Source organism: Procambarus clarkii, chromosome 82 (assembly GCF_040958095.1).
Source record: "Procambarus clarkii isolate CNS0578487 chromosome 82, FALCON_Pclarkii_2.0, whole genome shotgun sequence".
Classification (NCBI taxonomy): Eukaryota; Metazoa; Arthropoda; class Malacostraca; order Decapoda; family Cambaridae; genus Procambarus; species Procambarus clarkii.
This window is the reverse complement of record NC_091231.1, coordinates 3,826,060-3,847,943: the sequence shown is the minus strand read 5'-3', so window position 1 is coordinate 3,847,943 and position 21,884 is coordinate 3,826,060. Positions and strand designations below refer to the sequence as shown.

Genomic DNA, 21,884 nt, shown 5'->3' with positions numbered 1-21,884 from the left:
ATATATGTGGAAAGCTGTAAATCAGCCCTAAGTGCTAAGAGACAGATTAGAGATGTGTTGACATGGGGTTGCTATGCGTGTCCTAATTAATTATAGTTTCTCATTTTTTGGGATTTTGTTTTGGGGGGGAATGTTGATGAGTCAACCTGGGGTCTGGATCAAGCTGCTCATCAGGTCTACCCTTGCATCGCCGGGTACACCACTGGCAACAACCCGAATTTCAGTTGCCATGTACAAAACTAAAAAAAAAACTCTAAAACATTAGGCATCCTCTCTAAAATCCGATAATAGGTACCGAGCTATGCCTTGGTAACACTTTATTTACTTATCCATCCATATCTCGCCTACAATATCTGTCCCAGGGGTCCTACAGCCCAGACTTACCATATATACAAGAGTTGTTACATTCTTGTACAGCCACTAGTACGCGTAGCGTTTCGGGCAGGTAATCATTTTACTGTTGAGTTAAACAGAGGCTACAGTTAAGGATCTGCGCCCAGTAAATCCTCCCCGGCCAGGATACGAACCCATGACAAAGCGCTCGCAGAACGCCAGGCGAGTGTCTTACCACTGCACCACGGAGACGTTGAAATATCAAGTCACTTCACACACACGCTTGAGTGTACTCTGTATCTATAAAACTCTGACCTGCAATGCTAATCCGGACCTCAAATGGCGCCCTGGGGGCTGTAACAGAACCCTTGGGGCACCACACGAGAAACAAATATATGTTGATGTTTCTAGAGTGCGACTCGACCACAGCAAAAATGCTATGTAAATTAAGGGTCCTAGATTTTCGAATGACGTTCGAAATGTAATTAAAGGCTGTACTTCTCCCAACCAGTCTAAAAGAAGTTAAGGAATATCTTATTAATATGTAATCAATTTCACCTGCATTTCCTTACTACGGGCACAACCCCACATACACGTGAAATAAAAGTTACGACGTTTCTATCCTGTGTTTCGTAATGTTTCTCTAAGTGCTCATAATACACAGAGTAACATAAGTGTCTATGCAATAGCGTGTGATGCTTGCATCTTGCTTGTAAATTAACAAAATACATTAAATGCCAACATACATATATTATTTAAAGTATGGTTTATTCCTTCCCCCCCCCCCGTCCCATCCCTAATCCTTATCCTGACCCTTTTCCAAGTGCTATATAAGGAGTTGGCGCTTATCCCTGATAGTTCCCATCCTTTCCCTTAAGAATAGTTGGGTCTTGGTGATGAAATATGAAGTTTTAATACACGCAGCGTCAACCATGGGACGCCGCCGCCATTGGAACCTAATGAATTTTTAATGCAAACGTTCATTTCTCGAATAAAATAAAAACCTGTGCTTTTATAAGCATGCCGCGTCTCATTAATATTGAAAATCTCGTTAGTGATGCAGGAGGTTGAGTCTCTCGGGAGGTTGGCCTCTGTGTGTGTGTGTGTGTGTGTGTGTGTGTGTGTGTGTGTGTGTGTGTGTGTGTGTGTGTGTGTGTGTGTGTGTGTGTGTGTGTATTGTTGGTTAACCCTCCCTGTGGGTTGTTGGTTAAACCCCCATGTATCGAAGTATGACACTGTCTGTGTCATACTTCGGTAGACCTGAATATGACCGGTGTTGTCTATACCACTTGCAGGAGATGAATATCAAGTGGTGGTGTGCAGGTTGTGGGTTATTATAGGTTGAGATTGTTGGAGAAATTGTTGCGTGGTGGGTGGATAGCAACGGGTGGATGGCGTGAGTGTGGGGATTGTTGGAGGAATGGCAGGAGTGGAGGAAGGTCAGTGTGATTGGGTGTTCAACCTCCTTCAAGATTATATATTTGGAAGGAGGGCTGACGAGTCCTGGGTCCCTGATATTCATATATTGTTGTAAGGTTGGGTCTGTGTACCTTTCCTCTTCACTGGGTCTTATCTTCCCCTCCAGTGTCTTACTTTATTATGCATGTTTAGGACCTAACCTGCCAGTATCTTCCATGTGTATATTATATGATACTTCTCCCGTTGTCTTCACAGAGTACAGTTTGAATGCTGTTGAACAGTAGTGTTTGCTTTTTGCTGTTCAGCCCTATGTTACAAACCTTTGTACTTTTTTATCTTTTCAGTTTGTTTTTAAATCGTTCTTGGTGCTGCTGCTGCATACCCGAGCTGCCCAGCACTCAGAACACATGATGCGCACACTACATTCTCAAAGTCTAAATTCCTAAACTGTATAATTTCTACATGTAGCCCTAGATCCATTGTGTGTGTGGGGGGGGACAGGGGGGGGGAGGTCATTGTCCACGTAGCAGCTACGGATCCGTCAGAGCGCTGAGTTTTCATTTATTTGTTACAGGTGAGTGAGTGAGAGCGGCGAGGACCTTCCCTGCAGATGGTGAGTACCAATGAGGGTGCTGGGTCCCCCCGCCCCTTCTTCTTGAGGTTATCTTGAGATGATTTCGGGCCTTTAGTGTCCCCGCGGCCCGGTCCTCGACTAGGCCTCCACCTCCAGGAAGCAGCCCGTGACAGCTGACTAACACCCAGGTACCTGTTTTTACTGCTAGGTAACAGGGGCATAGGGTGAAAGAAACTGCCCATTGTTTCTCGCCGGCGCCCGGGATCGAACCCGGGACCACAAGTCCAGCGTGCTGTCCGCTCGGCTCCCTGCACGAATGATGTACACAATTCCGACAAGATAACTGATATAAACACAAGCGCAGCAGACTGATAAGTGAATAGATGGCGTCCCTCGGGGCCTTTACTCCTGGAGCTCCATATTTATAAAGCAATGCAAAGTGGCACTAACGCGCGTGGAGAATCTAAGTGCCATCGAGCGCTTTTACTGTGGAGAAAAAGCTCCGATTCTGTCGAGGTTCCAAAGGCACTTTAAGAAGCAAAAATGGCCCTGCTCCACAAGGAACTAGTAAAGCAATGGCAAAAAAATGAATATATAGGTCGTTAGTAATATATAGTAACGTCCAACATGGAACATAATTAAGGCTCCAGAGAGGGTCATTGAGTCAAATCTGTAGTTTTATGGGAAAACCAAACTACACAACCCAGGTCAACACAGATTCAGACCAGGACCATCATGCCTTTTACAATTATTTAAATGACAAAATCACGTAAGCATCAGAAGGAAGAAAAAAATGCAGATTAACACAGAATTTGCAGATACGATTGATAAATGTGACCTTTGGGTGACAATCCATAAAATATGTTCCAGACTTAAAACACACTGATATTGCATTTCCTAACGAAAAGGTCGCAAATAATAAAAATTAAATTTTATTATTATTTTTTCTAAATTTTTTTTTCTATTTCTTGTCTATTTCTATCTATATATTTTATTATTATTTAAATAATTTTCCTACCTTGTTTGAATTAATTGAACGTCTACACTTGAAAGTAAGTCATATGTATTGCGGTTTTTGGAAGGTCCCTAGAGTTATTAGGTGAATTAGATCACCCTGTTATCAGATTTTAGAAATATTTTAACAAATTTCGTATAATATTGTGCTAATCTGCACAACAATTTCTGCTCACACATTGTGATGGCAGAAAATGTTATCAGTGGTACCAGTCGATGACTATACTCGTGTAAGTTTTACAACAGAGCCAATAATTTTGTTTTATATATCGCAAGAATAGTTGAAGGTATTTGATTTTAAATCTATAAAGTGTGTGTCCTAGACTAGAGGTAAGCATGTCATCTCATTGTTACACTTTAAGAGTTTTATAGAGAGAATTTCCTCACATTTCTTGATAATACTAATGTAGAGTGTGTGTGTACTCTAGGATGTGTATAAAGATGTCATGTCTGTCTGTCCAAGGTTGGAGGCCTGGGGGATTTATGACTGTGTGAAGAGTCACAGGTGAGCGGGGTCGACCCCCATGCCCCACCTTAAGGAGGATTGGTTCTTATTCTGAATCTCGCTTTAAGGCTGAAATGGTGGTTTAATTTTCCAGAGATGTTCATCATATTTTCAGCCGTGCGTAATATTCCAACACACAACATAACCACAACAGTTTTTTTAACTGTTGTTGTTACAATGCTGCATCAACGTAACAATTGTAAAAATAATTCTGTGGTTACATTGTGTGTTTGCTGGGATTGTATATGCTGAGTTAGAGAAGGGGAAGAGGGAAGGGGGGTGAAATGGGGAGGGAATAGGGGGGAAAGAGGGTGCGAGTCTGATACAGACCCAGGCACCGCCGGGTGCCTGTTTTTATAACCTGTATTGAAAAAGCCATATATGCCTATCTCAGATTCTGACTTGGAATGGTTTAAGTAAAAGATCAATTCTGCTTGGTGTTGCATGATCAGGAGTGTCTTGAACCTTTGTTTACATCTTGTGCTTCCTTCTTGAACAGTTTCTATTTGGTTAAATGATTTGGTCACACTCAGCAAGTTTACGCTCCATTTTCTTTTATTGTGTAGTAGGAGCGGGACTTATATTTTAGTGGGATTGTAATATCTCTCACCATTTCCCTTCGATTGTACCTCTTAAATCTTCGACAATAGAAGAGGCTGTGTGTGTCTGGGGGGGAGGGGGGGGGTTACGTATTTGAAGTTGCAGGGACAAAACTTTGCTGGCGGTGTTGCTCTGTATATTATAAATAATAGCTCTTGAGGCTGTTGTAGCAAACACAACCTCCTCGTGTTTATTGCTACTGTTATTACTGCAATAGCAACTAAATACTTTGTTGTTGTTGTTATCGTGTGTGTGTGTATGTGTACTCACCTAATTGTGCTTGCGGGTGTTGAACTCTGGCTCTTTGGTCCAGGCTCTCAACCGTCAATAAACAGGTGTACAGGTTCCTGAGCCTATTGGGTTCTATCATAGGGGGGGTAAGCCCTTCCCCCCTCAGGCTTACTATTGGTGTCATAAATTGTTTGCTGTTTGTCGTTATCATCGCTGTTATCACCTCGTAACACATTTATTTGTTCTGGGTTCTCTCACTACATATATATTTTTTAACTTGTGATTCTAATAGAACTATATCGTCGTCAGCGTGGCTAGTCTCCTACAATTTACAGCTCTTGCATCCTGCCTGCAAATTTCGTGCGAATAGCTACGCTGACGATATTAGAAACACTACTAGAAACAAAAGTTACAAATATAATATAATATGAGTTTGATGTGGCGTACACAGTTGTCTAGGCATGGAAGGGGGTGGGTGGGTAGGGAAGAGGGGGGGTGGAGATGAGGGAGGGAGGGGGGTGGGGAAGGGGGGAGTGGGGGTTGGGGATGGCATCAGACATCAACTGTCAGGGCATTTTCTCCTTTGTTCCACGCTCATTGTGTTGGGCTTCCCCGCCTCTCTTGACTTGGCATTAAAATACACAGAAAACTCATCTTTTCATAAGGTGGTGTGCGGGACAATGGTTACGAGCAATTAACTGTGAGTGGGCAGTTATATACTATTTATGCAAACAAGCCTGAATGGTCCCCAGGACTATATACAACTGAAATATATACTATTTATATGTGGTTGTGATCCGTATGAAACACTTGTGGGCAGGACGGAGCCTTGTGGGGAGGTATAGTGCTGGCGAACGGTCTTCCGTTCTCCTCCCTGGTGTTACATTTGTGTGTTCGTTCACAGACATGTGCCTGCAGGGTCGAGCGTCAGCTCCTGAGCCCTTCATTACCAACTTACGGCTGATTAATGCAGTGACTCCAACCCTAATTTTTTTAACGATTGTATCAGATTGTTATCCTTCTCTCGTTCATTACATTTGCTCCCCTACCATTAACATAACAGAAAAGGTAATTACGAGGAGAAACCACTAAATCAATGACTATATACCACTTGGGAAGGGATGGTGAGGACAGGATAGGCGTTGACATTAGAGGACAGAGTGAAGGAACAGTTCCCAATCACTTGCACCATCGGGAATCGAACGCCAACCACGATAGTTGAAGTGTTCTTCATACGATCCGTGCGACTCGTCTGTGCTTCAGGTTTCCATCTATGTTGCTTTGTTCTGCGTTGCCATATACTGGTAATGCTGCTGCCTTCATTAGTGTTACCAATTCCCTGAGAATCTTTGATGTTATAGTTTCCAGTATTTTGTCTCCCCGGGTATGGGGAGGCGTGGCTTCCTTACCCTGTCCATATACTTCAGTCGTCGTGGTCGTGTACGAGCTTCCCTACACACACCTCCACATTGCCAAGTGCTCTGAAATGCTCTTGGCTGTTCTGCGTAGGTAAGTTGCTTGCTCGGGCTGGCGGCACACTGTTCCAAAAAGTGGTCCTCGCCTATTCTATGTAGAGTGCTTTGAATGTCATCCATCCGTCTTTGACTGCATGGTTCCAAAATACTAATCATATGTCGAATGCTAATGATAATCCTATTTTTGGATATATGATATTCTGGTGCCAAGTCTGGAGTGTCAAGAGGGCCTTGGCAAAGTTAGGGAATTATCACATCCAAGGTTTGTTGCTAGGTAGTTGTTTCCTTTTTAGTTCATATTGTTCTATGTTTTGTTGCTCCCTCCATATTTTTCATTACATTTATTTGGCTTGAAGTCGAAAAGCCACTTCTCCGACCATCCCTGAAGCTCATTCAGGTTGCCTTGCATATATTTAAAATGCTAAACTGTTATGCGTTCTTCATAAATTTGGAGCAACTTCAAGCATTGATTTGAGTTCGTCCAACTGCCGCCTTTAGATCATTTACATATAACATGAATGTTGAAGTCCTTCTGATTCTTCACATGTGACCTTCCTCAACACTGAGGTCTCTCCTCATTGCATCTGTTTCCTATTTGGAAGGTACTCTCTAATGTAGGCTAGTACTCTCCCGGTTATCCCTGCTTGCCTGTAAAGTTTGTATAGTAGTCTTTTGTGTGGCACTGTATAAATTGTCTTACAGTACAGGAAGACGTAGACTGCCCATACCTTCCTCAAAATCGCCGTTGTCTTGTCCTCATAATGTTTGGAGACACTTTCCATATGACTCACCAATATTCTTCTGATTTTCCTCTAGTACTTTAGGAGTGAAGGTTCTACCTGTCGGGCCCCAGTCAAACAGGGCGTGCTGTCTCATAATGTGGTGCAGAGCAGCCGCATAATAATGTACAGAGGTGGATCACATTGGCGCGAGAGCGTCCCTTGCATGCCATTCCCTCCTTAGTCTGTGGCTTACTGTATCTCTCCGCCTCCTCCGGGCCGCCTGTTTCTTGAAGTGATGCTGGAGCAGCGTGTGTGACGGCGTCCCATGGTGTCTTGGCGGCCTCCACAAGCACCAGTGATACCTGCTCGAACAAACATAACACCGAAGTCATCTTCGTCTCGCCGTATGTTTTCCAGTGACGTCTCTGAACGTTGACGGGCAGGAGCCAGGAGGAGGAACGAGGCTGTCTACATGTTTGTGGTTGAAATATTATGATGGGGGGGGGATGCAGGGTGGGGAAGAGGGCTCTTCTGATGGCTAGTGACTGGGTGCTGGGTGGGGAAGAGGGCGCTTTTGATGGCAAGGAAAGGCAGTCACATGGTGTACACACACAACACCGTACCGTGAACAAAAGCGACGCGGGGTAATGTCGGTGAGAATGTGTACACATACGTGCGAGTTTACGAACAGGGATGAGGTTGATTGATAAAGATTAAGCCACCCAAGAGGTGGCACGGGCATGAATAGCCCGTAAGTGGTACAATTTTTTTTTTCTCAGTATTCTGAGGTTGCATTTAACCATCAAGCTGTTATCGTGGGGGAGGATACTGCTTCACAGTCTTTATGAGGGTGTCCAGCTGCTGGACACCTTTGTTGACCAGGAGAGTGGCTGTGTTGATGGCTTCAGGGTGGCCACTGCATGATTCAGGAACTCTTAAAGCTCTTCTAAGGTCATTGGTTGCTTCACATTCCAGAAGATAGTGAAGTAATGGTTTTTCTGAGACAGTTTGGCAGAAGATGCACTCTCTCTGTCGGGATTCACCAATCTCCCAGTTGCATCTGTAGCCTAGACGTAGTCTATATAACCTAACTGCTATTTCCCTGTGGATTCCTTTTGGGATATTTAACCTTTCTAATTTGGTTGCCTGAAGATACCATGTTGCAGATGGCGAACCTTCAGCTATTCTCTGGTGTAGGTAGGTTTTGTTGAGATGTGAGAGTTTTTTGGTGATGTTTTTTATGTTCTCTAGGCTGGGAGGGATGAGGTTGTTGGTATAACTTGAGAGCGAGGTGCTTAAAGTGCTCATTCTCGGGAAGACTGGAGCGGCCGACAAGCTACTTACGAAGAACAAAGGCCGTTCATCACCTTGAGTTTACCAGAAGGTGTCAAGCTACTCCACAAGTTTCTGAGCATAAAGTTTGCATTAGGACTCTCGCCTCAGTCTTATCATCTTGACCAGTGGTTTCAGACTTTTTTGGACTCACGGCACTATTTGCTAATGCTTAAGACCTGCGACTCATAACCCCTGCCACACGTTCATTATTGAAAACGTAATGCCTAATCACGATATTCTCCACTTGCTAATTTTCAATGATTCAGATATACTAGCACTCGATTGCTTACATAAATGATAAATGATCCTGAAATCAGATTCGTCCACATGGGTTCCATGACCAACCATCACCCGGCAACATTCGTGGTGTATTTTGGGTATAGTGTTTTTTATGGAATCCCTTAAACATGTCGAGCTTACACCTATGAACCTACTCCAGTGGTCTCCAAGTTATAAATCACTATTACCTCTTTGACCCCTCGATGATTTGAACCTCGGCGGCCAGGGGTCACCCCGCAGGGTATCCAGTGTGACTAGTGACTGGTCTAGTGACACCCCCTTTCTCCAAAGTCTCTAGGTTTCATTACCGGAAACAATACACATGATCGGGGTTTCCAAGCATTACATGGGCAGCTCTGTACTCCTTCACATAGTCTCGGAACCTTAGGGCGTCCCCAGAAGTGTACCTAAATATGATAAAAGTGAATTTGGTATTTTCTGATGCAGAAATAGAGGAGAAGGTGATGTTTGGGGAGAGGAGGGGATCTTGGGAGGGATAGAGATGGAGAGGGGGGGATGTGTAGAGAGGAGGGGTACGGAAACAGATGAGATGGAGGGGAGGAGGGGTAGAGACCTAGGCACCTATGGGTAACCCCTAAAATATAATAAAGTATTCCTACACAAATATAGGAAAGTGTCGGTTGGTCCTGGAGTGGGACGGGGGCTGGAGTGAAGCGAGGGCGGGGCTTGGGGCGGGTCCCTGGAGTGAGGCAGGGGTGGGAGCTGGAGTGGGGGCGGGGGCAGGGCCTGGAGTGGGGGCGGGGGCAGGGCCTGGAGTGGGGGCGGGGGCAGGGCCTGGAGTGGGGGCGGGGGCAGGGCCTGGAGTGGGGGCGGGGGCAGGGCCTGGAGTGGGGGCGGGGGCAGGGCCTGGAGTGGGGGCGGGGGCAGGGCCTGGAGTGGGGGCGGGGGCAGGGCCTGGAGTGAGGCGAGGGTGGGGCCTGGAGCAGGACGGAGGCTGGGCTAGAGCGGGTGTCACGGGACCCCATGACCGCCTGGCCCACTGCTACCTACCCCAGGTTCCGTTCTAAAAATATCCCTGCAGGACTAAATGTGGCTCGCTGGTAACCAAAATAGCCCCAGGCCTGTGCGGCTTGAACTGGAGTGGCTCCTTGAGGGGAGGGGGTGGGCAGGTGCTGAGGGGAAGGAAAGGCGAGGGATAGGGGGTGGGGGAAGAATAGAATAAATACGAGGGTGTAGAGAGAGAAGGATGAGAGGGGAGGTTAGGAGAGAGTCCTGCCTCTCTCCACCCATGTTAAAGAGCGGATGATTTAAAGGGGAGCAGCTGTGTTGGCCCCACACTAACCATAGCACCGGGTGTCCTCCCACCCCCACAGTCCAGTCCCCCACGGCTCCCCACCTCCTGTGTGAGCATATATAAAGGTTGTGTGGCAGCGGTGCGGTTAGTGGCTCCCTCCACCTCACTTCCCTTGCTCTTGTACATCACTACCAAATACGCCACAGGGTACCGCCGCCAGCCATTTTGGAAACCGGTTTCGAGAGACTGTTGACACGGGAGGAACCAGCACTCGGACATAGTAAAGCTTAATATCCACATGAGCCACGGGGACATTATAAGTAACTTGAAGTTAACGAAGTGGAATAGGGGAATAAAGTAGTTGACACTCCAAGCATTGGTTGAAGAGCCAGTGTCAATGAACTTATGGGCTAGGGAAGAGAGCAAGTGCAGCCACGAGAACAAGAGTATAAACACAGAAATCAGTGCCAGGTGTGAGGAAGACATACAAATGGCCATACCCGGGTATAGAGTTAACTAGATCACGGAAGTGACCGAGGCAACAGGTTCCTGACAACACCAGTACCAGAATTTTGTGGCAATACAAATTGTTTTAGTCTCCGTTCTAAATGGAAAATGGACATATTTTCACTTGTAAGCGTACAGAATGGATGCCAAAAGTTAATACTTTTAACAGCAAATTTCAGTAATATAGTGATATTATTATACCTTAATTTTAGACTATAGAAAGACGAAGGGGTGACCTGATTGAAACATAAATGAATAAATGACTTCATAAGAGATATCAATAAGCTTTTAAATATAACACGAAACAATATGTATATAAATTGGATAAGTTTAGTTTCAGGAAAAACCTGGGTAAATACTGGGTACAAAATGTTTGTAGTTTTATGGTACTGTACTTTGTTTGGGATATCTGCAGGTTCAGTGTGTGCGTGTGTCACCTGGTAACTCCCACACGTGGTCCCTGAAGGTTCAGACACTGTGTGTGTCACCTGGTAACTCCCACACGTGGTCCCTGAAGGTTGAGGCACTGTGTGTGTCACTGGTAACTCCCACATGTGGTCCCTGAAGGTTGAGGCACTGTGTGTGTCACTGGTAACTCCCACATGTGGTCCCTGAAGGTTCAAACACTGTGTGTGTCACCTGGTAACTCCCACATGTGGTCCCTGAAGGTTCAAACACTGTGTGTGTCACCTGGTAACTCCCACATGTGGTCCCTGAAGGTTCAAACACTGTGTGTGTCACCTGGTAACTCCCACATGTGGTCCCTGAAGGTTCAAACATTGTGTGTGTCACCTGGTAACTCCCACATGTGGTCCCTGAAGGTTCAGACACTGTGTGTGTCACCTGGTAACTCCCACATGTGGTCCCTGAAGGTTCAGACACTGTGTGTGTCACCTGGTAACTCCCACATGTGGTCCCTGAAGGTTCAAACACTGTGTGTGTCACCTGGTAACTCCCACATGTGGTCCCTGAAGGTTCAAACACTGTGTGTGTCACCTGGTAACTCCCACATGTGGTCCCTGAAGGTTCAAACATTGTGTGTGTCACCTGGTAACTCCCACATGTGGTCCCTGAAGGTTCAGACACTGTGTCACCTGGTAACTCCCACATGTGGTCCCTGAAGGTTCAGACAGTGTCACCTGGTAACTCCCACATGTGGTCCCTGAAGGTTCAGACACTGTGTCACCTGGTAACTCCCACATGTGGTCCCTGAAGGTTCAGACACTGTGTCACCTGGTAACTCCCACATGTGGTCCCTGAAGGTTCAAACATTGTGTGTGTCACCTGGTAACTCCCACATGTGGTCCCTGAAGGTTCAGACACTGTGTCACCTGGTAACTCCCACATGTGGTCCCTGAAGGTTCAGACACTGTGTCACCTGGTAACTCCCACATGTGGTCCCTGAAGGTTCAAACATTGTGTGTGTCACCTGGTAACTCCCACACGTGGTCCCTGAAGGTTCAGACACTGTGTGTGTCACCTGGTAACTCCCATGGCCGAACAGCTCATATTTTCCCCATATTTTTCATCATATATCCTTGCAGCTTTTATCTTCAAAAGTCCAGAATATCTGAAGCGGCGTCTAAAACATTTTACGATGAACACATGTAAAACATTTTATAGGATTTAAAAAAAAAGTTCGTATGAATATTTATCTTTTGAAGGTCCGTTCCTTTGAAATTTGAGTGATGAAAAGATCTGAAAATCTGAGTGGGATTTTAGAGTAATGTTGGAATAGGACCCAATTTCTCAGCGACCTGCAGTTTGTTGTTGAACCTTTTACTGTGTTTGGGGAACTGTGCTGAATACACTTCTGTGTTGATCCAGTGATGGGAGGGGAGGGGGGGAGCTGGTGTTAGAGGCCACATGGTAGGGGTTAGTAGCCTCGCCCAAATTGGCAGAAGGAATGGTCTGAGGTACGGGATGAACATAGGGTGCTCGGGGTCGCCACAATTCAAAAGGGAATAACATGCTCGGGCCACATTCAGACCCCCTCGACGATTTTTGGCATTGCCCGCCGACTACACGGCTAAATATGTTCAGAACAAGTTTTTCTTATAATAATTTGCACCATTATTCACTGGTCTCGTGAAAATTTCCTGCCGTCAATGATTTGCCTCTACTCGCATAAATAAGACTAAGGGGTAACTATTATTATTATTATTTTTCCCCCTAGTGAGGGTGTGTGTTTGTATTTACTATTTGTATCTGCAAAATAGAGCTATTAGTCCTTGGACTCCGCCTTTCTAACCAATTTATTTTTCCTCTGTCTGCTACACACATTTCTCTCTAACGCGCGCGCATACACTCATCCCCATGAGACTGCCCGTAGCAGCTGTCTAACTCCCAGGTGCCCATTTAACTGCTAGGTGAACAGAGACATCATCATGAAAGAAACTCTGCCCATTTGATTCCGCCTCCACCGGGGATCGAACCCAGACCCTTAGGATTACGAATCCCGAGCGCTGTCCACTGAGCCGTCAAGCTACCTGTGTGCATGCACTTGGAGGGAACTAAGAGTGGTGGAGGCAGGCAGTATGGGGCAGGTTGGCCAGTGATGGGTCGGTGAGCATCACCTGAGTGTCCTTCCAGTGGGTGATGAGTTGATGGGGGGGGGGGGAGTAGTGGTGGTGGTGGGGAAGGTTAAGGCAGCCGACATTGATCGTGCAAGTCTTCCTCTTGTCCTCCTCGATTCCCGCCTCCCCTCTTGCCTCTTCCTTCCCCTACCTTTTCCTGCCCCCCCCCCCCTCCTCCCTCTCCCTTCCCCCTACCTTTTCCTCCCCACCCTTCTCACCCCTCCCCTGTCCTGTGTAAACTTACCGGTATTCCTGTGCTCTAACTGATAAAGATAATTCTATATTCTCCTGGCATCCAACTTCCTGCTTTCCTAAAAGTCTCTAGTCATCTTCCTTTATACCTCTTACACGTCTCTGGCACCTTCCTTCTCTCTGGCACGTCTCTGACCATCGTCGCACACCCCTACACGTCTTTGGCACCTTCCTTCTCTCTTGCACGTCTCTGGTCATCGTCTTGCACCCACTCACGTCTCTGGCCATCTTGGTTCACCCGTACACGTCCGTGACCTTCTTCCTACATCTCTACACGTCTCTGGCCATCTTGCTACACGTCTCAGACGTGGCCACAAACTCGCCAGGGGAGGACCGCAGTAATTGGGCCTGTCGGTAAAATGTGAATTAATTTTGTGACTTTCGGAAATGATTGTTGCAGTTTGAGAGGTCGATGGTGGGGTGGGGTGCTGGGGGGAGGGGGGGTAGTTGTGGTGGGGTGGGGTGCTGGGGGGAGGGGGTAGTTGTGGTGGGGTGGGGTGCTGGGGGGAGGGGGTAGTTGTGGTGGGATGGGGTGCTGGGGGGAGGGGGTAGTTGTGGTGGGGTGGGGTGCTGGGGGGAGGGGGGGTAGTTGTGGTGGGATGGGGTGCGGGGGGGAGGGGAGTTGTGGTGGGATGGGGTGCTGGGGAGGGGAGTTGTGGTGGGATGGGGTGCTGGGGGGGAGGAGGGGTAGTTGTGGTGGGATGGGGTGCTGGGGGGAGGGGGGGTAGTTGTGGTGGGGTGGGGTGCTGGGGGGAGGGGGGGTAGTTGGGGTGAGGTGCTGGGGGGAGGGGGGGTAGTTGTGGTGGGGTGCTGGGGGGAGGGGGGGTAGTTGTGGTGGGGTGGGGTGCTGGGGGGAGGGGGTAGTTGTGGTGGGGTGCGGGGGGGAGGGGGGGTAGTTGTGGTGGGATGGGGTGCTGGGGGGAGGGGGTAGTTGTGGTGGGATGGGGTGCTGGGGGGAGGGGGTAGTTGTGGTGGGGTGGGGTGCTGGGGGGAGGGGGGGTAGTTGTGGTGGGATGGGGTGCGGGGGGGAGGGGAGTTGTGGTGGGATGGGGTGCTGGGGAGGGGAGTTGTGGTGGGATGGGGTGCTGGGGGGGGGGAGGAGGGGTAGTTGTGGTGGGATGGGGTGCTGGGGGGAGGGGGGGTAGTTGTGGTGGGGTGGGGTGCTGGGGGGAGGGGGGGTAGTTGTGGTGGGGTGGGGTGCTGGGGGGAGGGGGGGTAGTTGTGGTGGGGTGGGGTGCTGGGGGGAGGGGGGGTAGTTGTGGTGGGATGGGGTGCGGGGGGGAGGGGAGTTGTGGTGGGATGGGGTGCTGGGGAGGGGAGTTGTGGTGGGATGGGGTGCTGGGGGGAGGGGAGTTGTGGTGGGATGGGGTGCTGGGGGGAGGGGAGTTGTGGTGGGATGGGGTGCTGGGGGGAGGGGAGTTGTGGTGGGATGGGGTGCTGGGGGGAGGGGGGGTAGTTGTGGTGGGATGGGGTGCTGGGGGGGGGAGTTGTGGTGGGATGGGGTGCTGGGGGGAGGGGAGTTGTGGTGGGATGGGGTGCTAGGAAGGGGGGGGGGTCTTTGTGGGGGGATGGCACGGCATGGACCTAATCTTCACAAAGAAATAATAGGAGACGTTACAATCACAGATACTACATCACAGATACATCATCACAGATACTACATCACAGATACTACATCACAGATACTACATCACAGATACTACATCACAGATACTACATCACAGATACTACATCACAGATACTACATCACAGATACTACATCACAGATACTACATCACAGATACTACATCACAGATACTACATCACAGATACTACATCACAGATACTACATCACAGATACTACATCACAGATACTACATCACAGATACTACATCACAGATACTACATCACAGATACTACATCACAGATACTACATCACAGATACTACACCACAGATACTACACCACAGATACTACACCACAGATACTACACCACAGATACTACACCACAGATACTACATCACAGATACTACATCACAGATACTACACCACAGATACTACACCACAGATACTACACCACAGATACTACACCACAGATACTACACCACAGATACTACATCACAGATACATCACAGATACTACATCACAGATACTACATCACAGATACTACATCACAGATACTACACCACAGATACAACATCACAGATACTACATACTCAGACCATAAGCGTAATGAAGTTCACACTAGCATTAATACCTGTAGTAGGTCCAAGATGACCAAGAAGCGAGAAGGGTTATTCAATTATATTTTAGGAATAACGGAATTGACTGGGGAAAAAATATTAGACCTTGCAGGTATCCAATGGGAGACGGTCTTAGGCGAGGAAACTTCCTACACAGGGAATAGCCCAACTGACATGTAGCTTACACGATCTAAATGAGGCCACGTGCCTGTGTGGAGGGCCAGAAAGTGGACCACGTTAGAATGAGAACGCAGACGACTGTACAGAAGAAGGAAAAAAATCACGGAAGTGCTTAAGCAGACACGACTTTCACGACAAAGAAAATAAATGTAAACATGGAGACTGCAGAAATAGAGCAGACGCTGAAGTGATCACCAGTCTGAGAAATTGTAATTGGAACAAAAAGTTATATAAAGAGATAAAGAAAAATCCAAAATATTTTTTCACATATGCAAAATCAAAATCTAAAACCTCCAGTAGTATTGGACCTATACTTACAACTTGAAGGTTCGTACACAGAGGACGTCAACGAAATTAGTGAAATCCTGAAAGGCCAGTATGAGGGTATTTAGCACCCCAGGAAACACGAAAGTTTCCTGGGATGTTAAATAGAAAGACGTGAACCAGCGAGTAGTATAGAGGTGCCACAGGCACAACCAGAGAGCACTGTTTGGACATCAGAGGTCCACGGCTCTTCAATACCCTCCCGGCGAGCATTAGAAACATTGCCTGGAAAAATGAACTTGTGTGAACTAATTTTAAGGTTGATAACAAAGAAAGCCTAAAATTAACACATTAGAGTTGTATATTTTATGTAGAGCCTGGTAACAGATCACTGAAATGCTTAATGCTTTCCAAGCCATATTAGCATCAAGGAGAAAACAAGAGCATTATATATTGTAATTTACAGCTCCCCGGGTGTAGCTGCTGAAGAATTCTGGCAATAATAGTGTGAGAGGAAGGTTATTATCAGGAGAAAGCGCTACGCTAGCACGACTGTGTGGCACTTGGAAGGAACAACCGTGGACATCTTCAAGACGAAACTAGATTTATTCCTCCAAGGAGTGCCGGACCAGCCGGGCTGTGGTGGGTATGTTGGCCTGCGGGCCGCTCCAAGCAACAGCCTGGTGGACCAAACTCTCTCAAGTCAAGCCTGGCCTCGGGCCGGGCTTGGGGAGTAGAACAACTCCCAGAACCCCATCAACCACGTATCAACCAGGACTAGAGGACGAATAGCTGGGATAGGACGGAAGGAACCGTGTCCACCTTCTGGGATCATCAGGGAACGAACGGCGACATTCAGTAAGCGATACCACCGCTATACCGACCAGTCCCAGTGGTCGGGGTCAAACTGGAGATACGGGAGAGAGAACTTACCATTTGTGACAAGTTTCCACCACACCAACAGGTCACAGTCACCCAGGAACGATACCACATACTCATCCTACATATATACTTGGACAATAATACTATTGACGTTGAAACACCAGTACGCGTGAAAGACTGTTAAGTAAATTAGACTTAATAAAGGTGGTGGATCCAACCATTAGGAAAACTAGAAAGGTTTATTTTCTATGTTAATGTATTCGAACGTATAAAAAAATTAAGTATGCTCCCTTAAGAGCAAACGGTAAGTGCAGGTATCTTTGCATGGAGGGTATAATTGTGTAGTGGAGGAATGTTTAGTGTGTGGTTAATGTGGAGGGGTTGGTGGGTGGGGAGGCGAGTCACACTCCCTGATAGTGGTGCCGTAATGACCACACACTTACTGCCAATTGTACCAGTAACTGCTCCACTTCTTGTTGTCTTCTGCAAGGGGGGAAGAGCATTACTAAATACCTCATTCCGGCTCCAGTTGTGTGTGCTCAGTATGGCCTTGATGGCTCCACCCATTGAGGTAGGGAAGACCATTAAGGCAAGGGTGACCATTAAGCTGGGGGAGACCATTAACCTTAGGAGCAACCATCAAGACGGAGTAAACTATTAAGAAAACAATTATGGAATAACGCCTGTGCTTTCGTATGGCTAAGCAATTCCTTTATGGCAAAAATGAGATCGTTTGTGTTGATAATGACTTTCAGTCAGGGTGAAGACATTAGAGCACGCCCCAGACCACTCTCGAGAGCGGGGCTCAACACCAGGTACACTCCCAGAGCACTACCTGCACTCTCTCACCCACTATCTCGCCTGCACTATCTCACCCACCGTGAGATAGTTCCCACACACTAGCACAGCTCATCCCAGATGTCTCTGTTTGTGTGTGTGTGTGTGTGTGTACTCACCTAGTTGTGTCTGCAGGATCGAGCATTGACTCTTGGATCCCGCCTTTCGAGCATCAGTTGTTTACAGCAATGACTCCTGTCCCATTTCCCTATCATACCTGGTTTTAAAATTATGAATAGTATTTGCTTCCACAACCTGTTCCTGAAGTGCATTCCATTTCCCCACTACTCTCACGCTAAAAGAAAACTTCCTAACATCTCTGTGACTCATCTGAGTTTCAAGCTTCGATCCATGTCCTCTCGTTCTGTTACTATTCCGTGTGAACATTTCGTCTATGTCCACTCTGTCAATCCCTCCGAGTATCTTATACGTTCCTATCATGTCCCCCCTCTCCCTTCTTCTTTCTAGTGTCGTAAGGCACAGTTCCCTCAGGCGCTCAACACCAGGATGTGTGTGTGTGTGTGTGTGTGTGTGTGTGTGTGTGTGTGTGTGTGTGTGTGTGTGTGTGTGTGTGTGTGTGTGTGTGTGTGTGTGTTTAAAGTTGAGCTATCAAATGTATAATTTCCAATATTGTTGTAATTCCCTCCTCGGCTGGAGACCCTTTGAGGATGGATGGGGGGAGGGGAGGGTGTTGAGCCTGGGCCAGCCAGCTAACAGTATAAGCCTGGGATATTGAGGCTAATTTGGGTGGTATAACCGTAACGTTTAATGATACTTTTCTAGAGTATAACCACGGGATTTTGTGACCAATTTAAAAATATAACCGTAAGAATTGTATTATAAAATTTAGACTATAAACAGGAGACATCGAAGACAAGTACATATATTTATTTACACGATGTTGTTGCTGTGAGACTGTTAGGATGTGGAGATAATACTGGTGGCTGAGGCTGGATGATCCCCTGTTATTGGGGCTTACCGGCAGTATAGAGAGAGTATATTGCCGGAGACTGGATGCTATTCTGGCCAGCATGTTGGGGTGAGACACACAGAGGAATGGCAGGCAGGGATTTGCCATGGAGAGACGCATTCTTGAAGCCTCTTGTTGGTGAGACTGGATTGTGAGCTGCTTGTAATACTTGGGATGAGAGAGAAGAGTGACAGCTCTGGGAGAAATGAGTGTGTGTGGTGGAGGCCTTATGCCTCAGTTTGATCTACGGAACTGAGGCATAAGGTTCATTTTGGACAGGGACTCCGGTAGTAAGGACATCGCCAGGGCCCAGAGACAGCCATCTCCTGCCACATCATCTATGAGCCAGGCAGGTATGAGGAGGGGGCCAGTGAGAGCGAGCAACGGCACACTGTCAACACGTCCCACCTGGCAACAGTTACCTGCCACCTCCCTGGACAAGCCTTCCTCAGAAAATGTTAGTGGAATTATCTAATGGGAGATGGGAAACATTACATGATACACCCAAAGTGGACACTATTTATAAGGGCAGAGTAGAAAGTCAATATTGTGAGCTATTAGTTGTAAGAACTGAAGTCGTCAAACAAATTTAAAACAGTTGACCGGGTCCTGATGAACTGATTGGTTGTCAAGAAAAAAGGTTAGAAGTTCAGTTACCCCTGGAGCTGCACTGCAGCATGGAGGGTTGCTAACGTGGGATTCATCTTTAATAAAAGGAAGACTTGTCCACCAGCTAACTTCGGCCAAATAACGTACTGTCAATTTTTGGGAAAGGCTGCCAAGAGCGTCATTGAAGTCAGCGGTGAACCTTCTTGCTTGAACCAGTAGGCTTTTCGCAGTTGCCCAAACTAACACAGGATTAAAAAAACACCATTTTAGAAACTTGTAGCTCAATATTTTTATATATTCCAGTTATGCGGGCAGAGGTAGCGACCGCGAAGATAATATCCAATGGATACATTGAGAGGCAGATATATTAGTACACAGTAAAATTATAATAACGTGACACATCTAGAGAAAAAGGGGCGAGTCTGGGATGATCCAGGATGCTGGTTCCATCCCATCTCTCCTGCTCCAAAGATTTTTCGTGAAGATTCTTCACGAATGTAGACAGTCTTCGTACAACCTGTACTCATGATTTACCACTCCATAAAAAATCCGACCTTTTAGCCTAACGGGAAATGTACGAACCCAAACATCCTGTCTAACATATCGATACACAGAAAATGCGAATATTTGTGAGCCGTTAGTTAATAGGGTACATTTCCAACGTTCGTTACGGGATCGTAAAAAAAAAAATACCTGTTAGATGCTTGGTAAAGAAAACGTTACAGTGGTGGACTAGGTGTATACAGCGGCTACTACGTCAGGGTTTTCCCATGCTACACAATAACAAGATAGACTATTATAAATGTGACGCGGGAGACACGATACCTTGAGTGGTGATGCCTGACACTGGGGTAAGGTGGCATGGGGCGTGTCCTACTCCAGTGCCACGCCCAGCAGCGCCCACCCTTGTGCCACGCCCACTCCTGCTCCACACTACCTATCACCTTACGCCTAGACCACACGTCATCAAGTGTTAGGCAGGTGTGTGGCTGTTACACATGTGTGCTATTAAGCTGTCGGGTTCATCTGCAAAGGGTAGGGGGGGGTGTAGCCGTGTGCTCGCCGGGCGTTGCTAGGGGGCTACAAGTAAACTACATGTGGAGTGATGTCTTGAGTACTGGTGGGCCGCCCTCACTATCCCTGCCTCCCCCCCCCCCACAACCATATACCCTCGCCAGGATAGTGCCTGGCACTGCCTGGCCCCGGGGGTAATGTGATAATGAATGGTTACCGTAGTTAACGACGCCTCTTTACGGTAGTTATATATATTAATTGAAATGCAAGAAGTTAGGACAGGTCTTGATGGGATGGTAACAGAATGGTGTAATTAGCAGAGTTGGCAGCGATAGTGGTAATTACTGGAGACGCTAATTTGAGCAGCTCTTATGACCAGAGTAATTAAAGGGGGGCGGGGGCAGTAGCATGCCGGACGGTGAGCACGAGAAGTGAGGCAGTAACAAGGTTGTTAAGGTATATATATATATATATATGTGTGTGTGTGTGTGTGTGTGTGTGTGTGTGTGTGTGTGTGTGTGTGTGTGTGTGTGTGTGTGTGTGTGTGTGTGTGTGTGTTTGTGTTTTCCAGGGTTGGATGAGGCTGTAGTTGACAGTGTGGTCTAAGACGACCACCTTGAGGTTACCCTACGAAGGTTCCAATGATGACTGTTACCCAGACCCCTGACCAGACCCCTGACCAGGTCCCCTGGTTGGTGGCGACGATAAAGGTTGCTTATTTAACAGCCTTGATTTTGAGAACTGCACGCGCACTTGGACTAATGTTCAAGTATTGGTAGTTGACGGCCACTAACACGCCACATTTGCCAAGATTTATAAGTATTGTCGAGGGAGGTTGAGAACGTTGTGTCCAGCGCTCTATGTGAGGAGTTAAGAACGTTTTGACCATGGATTTTTTTTAAATTTTGTACTGAAGGGCAGGTTTACAGGGCAGCGTCACGCATCCTGGTAGTGAATGTATCACCATAGCCGCATGTACAACCCCCCCCCCCCCTCCCCCCATATGAAGACCCCCCCCCCCCCTCCCCCCCCATATGAAGACCCCCCCCCCCCCCCCCGTTGGTTGTTAATCCTGACACTTGTACCCAAACTCAGCTGTTTCAGGTGAACAGTTTATCAAATTAGATGATTAACTTTTCCCTGATGGTTAGTATTTTTACAGTTTAGATTGCAGAGATCAGTCCCTAGATCTTCTGCCTGTTTCTTTCCTAAAGGTTCGAAGTGCAACGTTTGAATCAGTGGGTGATCACCGCTTCTTTTGAGTTTCTTTCAAGGCATCTTAATGCCATAACAGTGGCAGTTAGCCTCCTTGCGTTAAAGAGGCATACTTTTTAATACGCGTTTTTCTTTATTTCCGTTTTGAAAGACATTATTCCCAATTACACTGCTGCATAAGATTAAGAAATATATATATAATAAATTTTATGTAAGGGTTCCTTGAGACAAAAAAATTATTTCTAGGGTTGCACAAGGGTAAAATAAAGTTGAGAACCTCTGCCCGAGACGAATGATTAACAGAGAAGTCTAGGGATTCGAACCCTTGAATGTCAGAACTTTGTGTGTAATTGAACACAAAAATATCCTAGTCAAATAAAGTGATACATGGCTAGGCTACACGTAACTCTGCCACTGAGCTGTTGTAACATATAAAACTTTTTTCCTTCCTCCCTCTCTCGCGCGCACGCACGCACGCACGTACGTACGTACGTACGTACGTACGTATGTATTCTGTCCGTGAGCTAGGTATCGCTTACCCAAATGCATACATCTCTCACATCCAAACGGGGGTGAAAAAATGGCTGCAACTTTTCCAATGGCGGAGACTTGATG

The 21,884-nt window shown here is 47.0% G+C and overlaps 1 protein-coding gene across 18 annotated transcripts in view; it reads left to right on the top strand.

The window, feature by feature from the left end:
- Nucleotides 1–21,884, top strand: part of pins (G-protein-signaling modulator pins) — a 188,747-nt gene that overhangs the window by 37,349 nt on the left and 129,514 nt on the right. The window contains exon 1 of one of the 18 annotated variants that reach the window (XM_069315839.1): nt 2,345–2,365. The exons of 16 other annotated variants lie outside the window; for them this stretch is intronic. The gene's annotated coding sequence lies outside the window, so the exon portion shown is untranslated. Of the gene's footprint in view, nt 1–2,344; nt 2,366–21,884 lie in introns of those variants that run through there. One more of the 18 variants, XM_069315840.1, reaches the window with a different exon arrangement.